General features: G+C 45.0%; 1 protein-coding gene across 5 annotated transcripts in view; it reads left to right on the top strand.

The window, feature by feature from the left end:
* Positions 1-4,347: 4,347 nt before the first annotated feature.
* Positions 4,348-12,404, top strand: part of SIPA1L1 (signal induced proliferation associated 1 like 1) — a 206,210-nt gene continuing 198,153 nt past the window's right edge. For 3 of the 5 annotated variants that reach the window (XM_084519499.1, XM_084519498.1, XM_084519502.1), the window contains exon 1: positions 4,348-4,463. The gene's annotated coding sequence lies outside the window, so the exon portion shown is untranslated. Of the gene's footprint in view, positions 4,464-4,661; positions 4,708-12,404 lie in introns of those variants that run through there. The other 2 variants (XM_084519501.1, XM_084519500.1) reach the window with 1 other exon arrangement.

Below are 12,404 nucleotides of genomic sequence, written 5' to 3' on the forward strand. Positions count from 1 at the left end.
TTTGTGTTAAATAGTCTACAAAAGCACTTTGGAATTTTTCTGGATTGTGCTTGCTGCTTATGCTACTTTAAAATATTTGTATAGTATGATTTGATGGCTGATGCTGCATCACATCACTTGAAAATTTGAAACAAAAGAACCCCCTCTTTGCCAAAGTCCCTTTTGCATTACCTTCTTCTCAGGCAAAGAAAGTCTCTAACTCTCCTTCTCTAATCTTTCATTTTCTTCTAAGCCTATAGTAAGTACTCTGACTTTTTGACATATAATGCTGAACTGGTGGGCTTTTGTATAACCAGGAATGTCTTTGTTCCAAGTGCTGAATTAAAAGCAAATGGCAACACCAAAATAATATTCTTAAGTGTTCTACTGTGCATCCAAATAAAATTTATTTTTTCTCCCTCTCTCTCTCTTTTTTTTTTTTCTTTTTTTTTTTTTTTAATCAGTCAAGGTTATTAACTGTGTCTTTACCATTGAAAAGCCTTTTTCATTCATAAAGTTAATGTCTGTGTGCACTGGTGCCTCTGTAAGTGCAGACTTGTTCTGCATGTGTATATTTTGCAATTTCTTTTCTGAGGATTAGATATGTACCTGCCTATGAACTAAGTGGCTCCCCTTAGTACAGTTTCTGGGCTTCTCTTCTCTATTCCAGTGGCTTGGCAGTCCCCTGAAATGCTAGAGGATGATGCAGATCCTTGCAAATTATGAGAAAGAGCCTACTGATCACAAACCAGGACAGACAGGCTTGGCAGGAGGAAACTGAAATTGCATGTGTGCCTCCGTGATCCCCCTGACAGCTGATAGGTCACAATTCTGGCCTGTCAGACTTGACACTGATCATTCAATTTTGTTCTTCCTACTTACTGATCCCTTTCTACCAGCCTCCACGCTCACCCTTGCAGTTTCTTCTATGCTGCAGTTTTGTTGTAAATGCTGCAGTCTTTTCTTTCTTTTCAAATCCTTTCTCCAATCAATTCTTCAATATTTCTACCAAGTTAAATGCACCAAAGTCAGAAACATTTATTTGCTTTTATTAACAGATATATGTATTTTAAATTCTAACTAACATGTATTTCTAATTCTGAGTTTTAGCGGCTTTAAATACTTTATGCCCAATTAGTAATTACCCATGCAAATTAAATGGAACAGATGTACTTCAGGGGGAATTTTTGTATGCTGCAGAGAGGGTCACTTTTAAATGTCAGTCTCCTTCCCTTAGAGAGTTCAGAGTTGATATTACAGGTTGCATGGTGAAGTCAGGAACTGGTGAAGTCAGCGAGTGTTTATATCTACTTCTTGTCAGAAAAGGCCTGTTAGTGAGTGAAAAAAAGAACAGAGAAGCTACAGTTCACAAGATACTGCCGTTTCTGCCAAAGCTGGCCAAAGAAGTTGCCTCTTATTCCTATCCCCAGTGCCCCCAAAGGAAAATTGTCCTTTGCTATGGCAGCGTATCTATTTATGTACTGTAAACTGGATCAATGAAATGATCCATATTAGAGAGAATCCTCTAAAAGCCCCAGGCCAATAGTGCTAGAAAATACTCTAAAACCTTCCCAACATACACTAACTTCCTGAGACTATGAATGAGAACGTGGACCTTTTCCATATCCTGAAACTCACTGGTCTTGAGCTCTTGTGAATGATCTACATGTGAATTACCTCATCTGTTTTTCTGGCACATTGTATATCCAAATTGTAATGCTTTCCTTCTTGGAAGAGTGCGCTGTATACAAATTTTCACATGTTCATTGTTCATCAATGAATAAATAATGCATTTTGTTTCAGGGTGGTTCAGATTCTTAGTCAAATTTTCCCTGTGCTTGCAGGAACTCTGACCAGCCCTAATCAGAAACAGTCCTACTACTTACCCTTTCATAACACTAAACCTTCAGAGAGCAACATAAATGTTAATTAATTTACTCTCACCTCACTCCTCTGAGGTAAATAACTATCATTTTCCCTTTCCGTCTAAATGAGAATATTAAAATAGAAACGGAGTGACTTGCCTAAGGTTACACACACATTAGTGGCAGAAGAAGGATTAGCATTCAGAAACTCTTAAGGCTCTTAGGGCTTGTCTACACAGGGAAACTGAAACGACGACTGTGCCTCATTCATTTTGCAACAGCCATTCAAGCAGAGGCCTATGTGTAAGTGCTCTATCAAAGGGAAGAGAGTCCTTTTATTCTAGAATTAATTGTGCATTATTGAGTCATGGGAATTATTTTGGAATAAACCCCTTCTTATTCCATGATAAGTATCCACACAGCCAACTGTTCCAGACTTGCTATTCTGACCATGTCCTTACATGGGGAAGAGCCAAACTCTAAATTCTTCATCCCTCTCCCCGCTAAGAAACAAGTTAGCATTACTTAATTACAAAGGCACAAACATGCTTTTATTTCCACTTAAGGAAAACCAGCTCAGGCTATCCCGAGACCTGTGAGAGCACATGTTGCTTGCGAGCATTGCTGCTCCCCTCACTGCAGCTCTAGGCACTGTGCACAGGCAGAACATGGCAAGGAGAGCAGCTTGGCCGAGCCTCGAAACAGCAGCCCCCATGCCAGGATGCCCTGCGTGGCTGGATGTCGACCTTTTAGGCTTGGGACTCAGGGAGAGTCCACAGGGGCCCGGGAGCTGGGCCCAGCCCTATCCCTGTGCTTCAGCCAAGGGTGTGGGCCGCCACCGGGGGCGAGTCTCAGATAACGTGTTAGCTGCGCTGGTGCCTTCTGTCAGAGCCTCTCCCTCCCTCTGTGGCCCTGGTGAGCATCTCCCACATCTTACGATCTGACACGTCAGAAGCATGTGGAGGATCTGGGAATGCAGTAGCCTCATTAACAGCTTGCACTGCTGTGATGGCTTCGCTAGCTGAATTCTTCTGATAAGGGCAAACTGAGTAATCGTGCACCATGATGCCATAGTCACATCCAGCTCTGCTGTATTTATATACCTGAAGAGTGAAAGCCTGTTTGAACTTCCCTTTGGAAGAACTGCCATTAAGAAACTATTTAATTTCTGTAAAATACACTTAGCTGTTCAGCTGGGTGATACACGATAAATGCATTTCAATACCTAAAATGTTCCTAATCATGATTCTGGACAGCTAACTCTCCTGTTCTTCCATGCCAGAGCTGCACTGGGATCATTTCATCCCTCTAGAACATTCCTTCTACTATGCAAGGTGAGGTAGGGAGTGTTTTTGTGACCCCGTAACACCTGCTGGAGTCACAGTCTCAAACTGAAAAACCCGTAAGAGAGCGATTGCTCTTTGGATATCCAGCCAGGTACTTTTAGAGCACCTCACCCTGTGGTATTTAGACATCAGTACTGAAGATCCATTAGGAACATCTTCTGAAAGCTTGCAAATCCTGTGGATCTGTGCATAAATCCTGTCGGTCGTGACTGTCCAAACGTTCCTGGAAAGTGACCGTGGGTGAAGCTCCAGCTCGGCGGTGGAGCAGCTGCTCGCCACAGCACGCTCGCTCTTGCTGTCGCCGTGTTGCATGCTGCTGGAAGGCAGCCAGCCCCAATCTGAGACGATTTCTGGAGCGTCCTAATTTCAGAGACAGCTCGGGGAAAGCTTCGGTTACATCAGTTTAGCTGCGATTGTCAATGTACTGTCCAGCCAAGGACGGTAATGACGACCAGCAGAATATCCAGAAAGGGTTACCCCCCAGCTGATTTTGTTTAAAATTTTGGCCACTGCAGCAGGGGAAAAAGAGGTGATGTAGGAAAAAAGGGGGTGATGGAGATGTATGCTCATTTTTTTTTCATGTCACTAATTTGTTGGATATCTAGAGAGGGAATTCAGTTTAATTAGTCAGTAAAAGAGCTTGATGTAATGCTATCTGCATCGCGCTGGGAGGTTCTTCCTTTGCATCAGCAGCCCTCCTTCCCACACGTTTCCAGGAGGCTGGAATCTGATGTAACGACACAAACCCAAACCACAATTCTAACGCAGAAAGTTGACAAGAGAGCTCCTGCACCAGAGTGGCCCACCCTGAGGAGCCTGGTCACCAGGAGCTGAGGAGCCTCACACACACACAGGTCACTATGAACAGTGTGTGTGTGTGTAATAACCGGGCACGGTGCTTAACTTTTGTACGTATTTATGTTTCCAGAAGGCAGACTGGGGAGGGGGGGTTCACCCCCGCCTCACAGCCCCGGCGCTTGGGCCGTTGCCTCAGCAACGCGCGGGGGCCGCTCGCCCCCGCCCCGCCTCTCCGGAGCGCGCAGGGGCGGGCGGCGGGGCAGCCCCTCTGCCTCTGCCTCTCCCTCCTCTCCCTCCCCGCCTCTCGCGAGAGCTGCGGCGGGCGGGCGGAGCGGGGCGGCGGGCGGCGTGCGGCGGGGCTGAGCTGAGCTCATCCCGGGCGCGGGCGGGGAGCGCCGCGCGGAGCCGGAGCCGGAGCCCGACCCCGACCCCGACCCGGAGCCGGAGCCCAGCCCGGTCCGCGGCAACTTCGGGGGTGAGCGACGGGACGGGACGGGAGGGCAGAGGGAGGGACCCCCCCTCCGCCCGGCTGCACGCAGGACTTGGCCAGTAACTTGCCTGTGCGCGGGGAGTTGTACTTTGAATTTTTTTTTTTTTCCCCCCACTTTTTTTTTTTTTTAATTATTTTTTTTTTTAAATAGCCGGCGAGGGGGGGTTGTGCAGCCGCCTCGGCGTCGCTTGGAGCCGGTGCCGAGCCGCCCGGTGCCGCTCGCAGTTAGGTAATGCGGCGGGGGCGTGCTGGGTGCTTTGGGGGGGGGGGGGGGGGAGAGATTTTTGGGGGGGCTCAGGAGAAGCTCCAGGAGCCCCTCGCGGGGTGCAGCCGGCAGAGCAGCCGCAGGGGAGGCGGAGGAGAAGGGGGCAGCCGTCCCCTGCCGGCTTGGTGCGCTCTCCCCCCCCGTTTTACGGCTCGCCGGTGCTGCCGTGTGCGGGGGGGCGGCCGCGCACCTGCGGGAGCGGCGCGGGGCGGTGCGGGGCCGGGGGGCAGCGCCGCGGAACGGGAACCCAGCAACTTCGGGGAGGGTCTCCTTGGGTAACCTTGGCTACAGCAGCAGCCTGCCTGGAGGGGGGAGGCGTGCTCGCACCCGGGGAGAAACAAGGAGGTATTTTTTTTGGGGGGGGGGAGACGGGGTTTCCCAGCGATGCGCTGCTCGGGAGGTGGCCGGCACGCAGTGCTGGAGCGGTGCGGTGCTCACGAAGCCTGGAGCGCGCCCCGGAGCTGGGCACCCCGAGCCGGGTGGTGTGCGGAGCTGGGTGGCACATCGCATACCCTGCCGGAGCACAGCCTGGTGTGTGCTTTGGGGAGCACAGCCGGCCTGCTGGAGCTCCGATCCAGGCTCTCGTTGTCGGGAACTACAGGAATTCAGCATCACCTGCCTTCAATTTAAGGTGTAAGCTGGTTTTGTGCAAGGCAAAACATCCTATTTCTGCATAAACAACAGGTTTTGTTGTCCGCGTTGTCCCTGTAAGTACTAGCTGGATGATGTGCATCTGTATTTTGGATGATATGCGTCTGTATCTTCTCTGATCTGGACTTCATTCGTTATTTATTTGGAAGGGATCCCCAAACTAGCCTCTGTTTCCCTGCTGCTGGAGAGGTGGGAGAGAAAGGTGAAAGGGCCGAGGTAGAATTTGGTGACAATTGTAATGGCAGGGAGAGATTTATGAGTTGCTTCACTGTCACGGTTTCGTGCCTTAGGCCATCAGACGTCACAGCAGTTATTAATCCAGAAACACTGTGGGAACTTGAGTTTTTTTTTTTCTTGCTTATGAAAACACGTGTGCTTGGTTCAGGTAAAGTTGAAGTTTCATGATTGAATGTCTTATGTAAATATGATCTCTCCTTTTAATTGATTTTTATTTAATTGTAACTGGGAACAGAAGGTCTCCCCCCGGTTTTAACAGGGTTTATTTATGGACAGTTGATTAAAAGCTGTGCACTTAGTTGCTCAACAGTGTATTATGAAGGTGTTAGTGATGCTAATATAATGCTTAGTTTCAGAATTACTGCTTGGGATAGGCATACTTAGCTCTCAGTTGTGGTTCGGAGAGCCTCTTAGATCATGAAGGCAGAGGCGAAATGGGACGTCAGCTCCAATTGTGTTGTCGGACTGCAGAACGTGGGCTGACTAAAAAGGCCGGCAGGTGTAGTGGTAGGCACTGGCACGCAGCTAGGCGAGGGTGGAGCTGCAATGAGGAATAAAAATTCAGCACGGGAACGTGTAATCCACGATCTGCTTTTTCTGTAATCAAGTGTCTGACTGCCACTTCGCTCATGCATACTTGGTTCTAGGTTTGAAGAGTTTTTTTTTTTTTTTTTTCTCGGAAATGTTATTTTAAGGTTTGGGATTAACTTCTGGATAGTTGTTGTTTTAAAAAACATGTCCAAATGTGGCTTCCCTTGTGTTTCCTCCCCCCCTTCAGGTTTTCAAGGAGAGTTGTTTCATCATGGTTATAGCATTCTGCTGCTGCCTTTAGGGCTTATCATTCTGATGTAGCTCTTATTGCCCTCTCAATTTTGTAAATGCATCTCAAATGTATCCCTTACTTTTTCCCGTGTATTTCAGAACTTCAGTTCTGCCATGAACATGTTATTTTACTAAGAAAGGAGAACAAAACTGAAATTAGCCAATGTTAAGAACATAAAGTACTCCTATTAGTTATTTTGTTTTTTAGTAAGATCACGTTCCTTCTGTTATGGAAAACAGGTTTGGAAATATGTTGGGAGAATGAGAGGTAGGCGAGTAAGAGAGAGGGCTGAAACCCACTTGAGTTTCTTTTCTATTCCTCTGTCTATTTTGTGGCATGTCCATTGTGGAGAAGAAAAAGGAGGACTTTTCTCCATAGCAGTAGTTTAATCCCTTCAGCCAGGGGTAGCTGCGAGCTATGGAGTTCTTACTGCTGCCGGGTGGAAATCCTGGATACCCCATGGGGTAAACCAGCGGAGCTTCTGCCCTCATCCGAGTTTCAGTCACACACGTTGGTTTCCCTTATGTTGATGTTGTCAGAGTTTTCTAAACTTAGTCTCATTGACCCTATGAGTTGGCTCGTTGGCAGACTGGTTGGATCTGTTGTTTCCTTGGCTTTCCTGGCCTCGTTTAGATTGCTTTTTTTCCTCAGCAACTCCTTTATTTAGATATTAAGGAGCCAGTAAGGCATGATTTTACTGCCTCTTCATATCCTTTCGTATCTCTGCTTTTAGTTTGTTATTCATCTTTCAGGTTTTTGTTTCACTCACTGTTGTGGGAATGCCTTTTCTCCCAGTCCAAGAGGGGCGGTAAGGTTTGTGCTGGCGTGGGCTGAGCTGCCGCTGTTCTTGTGCCACGGTTGAGGTGAGGTTGCTTTCTGCTGCACTCCTTGGTATCGAGGTGGGATTAGTTTACATCATCTCTAGAAAATTTTTTCACTATTTTTTTTTTATTTTGAGAGAATTCTGTAACCTGTTGGTTTAACTTCTTGTTAATAAGTTACAGCAGAAATGCAGCACTAGTAAGTGTGGTCACTTATTTATCAGTGTGTACAAGGATATTCTAAAATGGGCTAGGTCAGGCCTTCAAGCGTTTTAGCACATAAAATTAACCACGTGCTAAGTATCTTTCTGTGAGTTAGGGCAAAAATTGTTATATTCTGTGTTTTCTGTTTCCAGGGAGATGCGACTTCAGTGGCATGATTTGAAGTGCATTCCTCTAAATAGCAACCTCTAAATAGTCTGAGCTTTATATTTCACTGAGTTTGGTTTAATGTTTGAATGAGGGCCATCAGGCTGGATGTTTTTTTAAGTGGGATTTTGTGGCTGTGTGAGAGTTGAGAGATCGTTTAATGGGAAACAGTCGGCATTGTCTGGGATTGGAGCCTTACCAGCAATGGTTAACTGAGGGCAGGGTTGTAAAGCTACAGAGTATGGCCACTGGGGAGACAAGTGACAATAATCTTGTGGTTTTGACTAGCTCTGATTCTTGACCCTCGAGCAGCTGGCAGTGCGAGGTGAACATGATCTGCAGCAGTTTGTGTTTGCTCTGGTGGTAGTTCTGCACCCCGAACTTCGGGAAACTCTAGGACTTGCAGAGGCACTGAAACTGCACAATTATTTTACTGATTTTGAACATTAAACCGCAGATAAAATGGCTTTAGAAGTCCATCTTCTTAGATGTAAACTTAAATTACGGCACTGCCGCAGTCTATTTATTTTAAATCCTGTGGCACCAGTTTGCTGGGCGGGTTGCTTGATTTAGATTCTACCGCATGCCTTTTATGTGAAGTGCGAAGTGAGACTGAGCGTTTACAAGGCTTTGTTTTCTTTATGGAAGCATGCTTTAAAGAGCACTTCATTTGAGCGTGGCAACATAACACTTTTCCTGAGCTTGATAGCTGCTGAATTGTGTGATCATTGAGTGTTTTCAGAGCTCTGAATCCATACGTGGATCCTCTCTTGCAAGCCCGTGTTTGATTAGTGGGATCAAAACCAGTCGTGGCTTCATCTCTCTGCTGACTTAATCATAGCAGCTCGTTCCTTGTGCAGCACGTGGATGTCTGTGTTGGAGAGAGACGTCAGGTTTCTGAAAAACGTGTGGCTGTGTAGAATAACTTCACTGAATATGAGTTTTGTGAAAATATAGTGCGAAAGGAAGAGTTATTGATAGCTGTGGTTGATGCTTAGGCCTGAGAGGCGGTTTGAGTCTTGTTAATGCTCCCTTGCCTTTGGCCTCGGATCCTGTGGAAGGGGAGGAACGCTTTCTTCAGGTGGATGTTATTAAAAATGTGTGAAGTGTTTTTGAAGACCAATTTTTAGTTCACAAATTTGTCAAAATTTACATAAACTGCTGGCGTATAGGGTGCAGTTGTTTTTGAAGCTAGGTTGTTGGGGATTCCTTATGGTTTACCTTCACTGCTGAGAAACCTCTAGGTGGTGTTCATTTCAGTTTTGTTGTTTATCTTTTGAGGTAACAACTCCTAAACTCAAAATGCTAATTTTCAGCTGTCTTTTATTGCTGCTGTGAGACAAATGTGCTGATGTTGAACTTTTGCCTTTGTCTTAGTGGAATCATTTTGTCTGTCCTTAATTGATGGTGTTCCCAGTGGATTAAAAGCTTCAACTAGCCAAAACCAGCAGAAAACCATCTTATTCCAGGCTGCTGTACAGCGTGGGTCAGAAATTGAGCACAACTGAGAGAAAAGCTGCCCTGTCGCCTGCTTGACAGACACCAGTTACCTGTAAGGTGCTTGGCTGGTGTCATTTCACCAGCTGAGGTGCTTGCTCTCCTCTCTCCGAGCATCACAATTGTCCTATGAGCTTTGGATGCAAACAACAGGCTTACTGTATGCTGAGGTGATGTGGAACAGCATTAAGGCAGAACTTTTGATAGTGGCAGATAATATCTGTGAGACTGCTGTGGTAGCAGGACTTCGTGCGTGCCGGTGGCTCTGATACTTATCTCAGGTGTTCTGGTGGCAGTGCAAGCAGCACTCTGTGAGGAGTTAACAGAGACTTTCAAACATCTGCATTTGCTGACTTAACCAGAAGTTGCATAGTCTGCAGAACATTTTTATGTTACTCTTGAGACTTTCTGAAATAATGGAAATTACATTTTCATATTGCCTTTTTTGGCTTTATTATAAGATACTGGTCTTACTTCTTGCTACAAATCATTGTTGTACCTCACACAGCCATGTGAAGCGTTCGGTGCAGGTTCATGGTGAATGGTCTTTTACAAGAGGTTATAATTTTCCGTTTTACAACTTTTCCCCTGTTCTTGGTGGAGTTCACCACATTTGGTGATCTTCAGGGTGGTGGGGTGGGATTTCTAGTTTGGCATCATCTAGAAGAAATCTAGTTCATGCACACCAAAACAACCATTTAAAAAATAGAAATTCAGGGGATCGTTAAACAATGACCATACTGTCCTAGAGAGGCCTCGGTGAATCTCCATCCTTGGAGACTCAAAACTGTGTCAGGACACATCTGTGAGCAACTCGTGGTGTGGGATCAGCCCTGTCCAAGCAGGAGCTGGGGCATGAGCTGGGCCCCCACCTTGGGCCCTGCTGTGGTTCTGCGCTGCCGAGTGGTGGTGGCCGAGGCCTCCAGCAGCTCTTAGAGGTGCTCATGTAGATGCAGTTTAAACTGTTCTGAAAAACTGACAAAATCTTCACAGCATATATATATACATCTTTTTTTTTTTTTTGACTAATGTAAAACAGTTTTACTTTGGTATCCAGCGCGTTTTGTGTCTCCTGCTCAGGCCGCAGCACTGCATTGGTGTGGGTTGATCACACTTCGCTGGTGTTGGCTCAGGTAGCAAACCCGCGGCAGGAAACCTGATTTCCTTTATCTGTGAGCAGTTGAGAAAGGGAGCTTATTTATTTATTTATTTCCCTGCAAGAAGATGGTGTAAGAGGAAACATATGCACCTTCAGCATTTGTCTTCTGGCAGGACTGTAGCACAAACTTACTCTTGCATGTGAATTTTTCTGGCAAAAATGATTTTTTGGTCACATTATTCAAGTCTAACGTGGCTTTGTCTACACTTTGTGGGGGGGTGGTACAGAAAAAGAATGGAAGATGAGAAACTGCTGGCTTAAACACATGGCTGTCACTCAAAAGCTGTTGCAGTTTCTTATCTCTGAACTCCTTTAAAAATCTTGTTGTCTTTGTAGTCAATGCTTTTATTTTTGCTTTCTGAATTACCAATACTATTTTTAAGAGCTAAAATGTTTGACGCTATTTTGGGGGGAATACTGTTGCATGTGCCAAATAGGCCCCACCAGGTGAGCCTTGGAAGGCCTTCCCTGTGTCTGCTGGATGCAGCTGAGACTTCCACCAATCTGTCGATCCTTTGCAAGTTGGAAAGGGTGAATTTGCATTTTGTGCCTTCGGTCCATGCTGAAGGAATGTGCAGCTCTGCAGAAGGAAGTTATTCTTGAACATTCCTGTGTCTTTAAAAATAATCTTATCTTTATGAATGATGTGACACTGGCAGTGATCTTTTACTTTGCAAATGTATTTAACAGCTTGTTGCATGAATCATAATAAAGCAGTTCAATAGACTCCACTGTATTGATCCGACAGCAGCCTGAATAAAGAGGGAAACCTGATGCTTTCCCTCAACTTTTGCTAACGCAAATATTTAGAAGTGAGAACAGAAAGGCGATACTTATGTAAAAGCTATTTACTTAGTTGGGCTTCCCTTGGATGTGTTTTTCTTCACTCTTTCCCTTCCTTTGCAGTTGTTGAGGAAGGCCGTGCTGACAGGAAGCTGGGCTGTTTTAACATTCACCCCCCCGGTTGATTTCTGCAGCATCCTACAGGGTAGTCGCTGCCGTGTACTTGACTTAACACTGGAAATTCCCATCATGTCCTGAATTTCGTACTGTTCATCTCATTGCCATACAGAAAGACTGTGAGGGGAATCCTCGTTAGGATGCCTTTGGTAAATACAAACACGGCAAATGGCAGTATAATCTCAAAACGTGCCATTCTTGCTGAATTGGAAGGGCCTCTCTGGGATTTTGAGTTCTGTGGGTTTTTAGAGCATGTCTGTACAGGGAAATGAATGGCTGCTGATCTTCTGGAGAACTTCCCAAGACAGACACTTTCATTCTGCAATTGTAACTATATGAGAAGCTCCATGGAATAATTTGGGAGCCGTAAGTTAATTCTTGCCTTGCTATACAGTTGCTGCCCTATCTAGGCAAAGCCTAGATCTATAGAGCTATATATCGTGTATATATATATATGTTAAAATTGTCAGGACTTTTTTGTTTCAAATAAACTATGATAATAGTTTACTTTTGCTTTCACCCAGAAAAAAAAACACAAGGTTGATTAATATGCTAGATACGTTCAGAAACCAGAGAATAGGTTATTCTGACTCTAAACAACAGCATTAAAATTGGGCATGAACGTGCAACAGTGCTGTATTTTTCAGATTTAATCATTTGTATATGTACTGTTGATGTAGTAAAGACTTTCAAATTTGTTAGTAATTTAAAGAACATCTTGAGTGAGACAAAGGTATGGTAATAAGTAGTAATTAAATGCTGCAGAGGGTGCTCATCACTGTTATTTTAACAGAAGTTAGTCATTATCTGCTGATTGCTGGCTTCATTAAATCTTAGTTTTTTAGTCTGTAAGTCAGAGCTTACATACATACCTCAGCAGCTGAACTGAGGCTTTCCATTCTTGCATAGCCAAAGTATCTTTTGTTCTTGGATTTTAAGAGTAATGACTTACCTCAAACTACCAACAACTTTCTGCCTGCCAAGGGCAAGATTGCAAATGTTGTGAACATGCTCTTTAACTACAGATAATGCATCTCTCCTGAAAATTGGGGGGAAATATGTCAGTCTTATTGAGAACAACTACTTAGCAGTTTTGCAAAACTGGCCACATGAAAAAAAAATCATAAGCAAGGTAAATGCTGCC

This window comes from Aythya ferina (genome assembly GCF_964211825.1).
Source record: "Aythya ferina genome assembly, chromosome: 5".
NCBI classification, from domain to species: domain Eukaryota; kingdom Metazoa; phylum Chordata; class Aves; order Anseriformes; family Anatidae; genus Aythya; species Aythya ferina.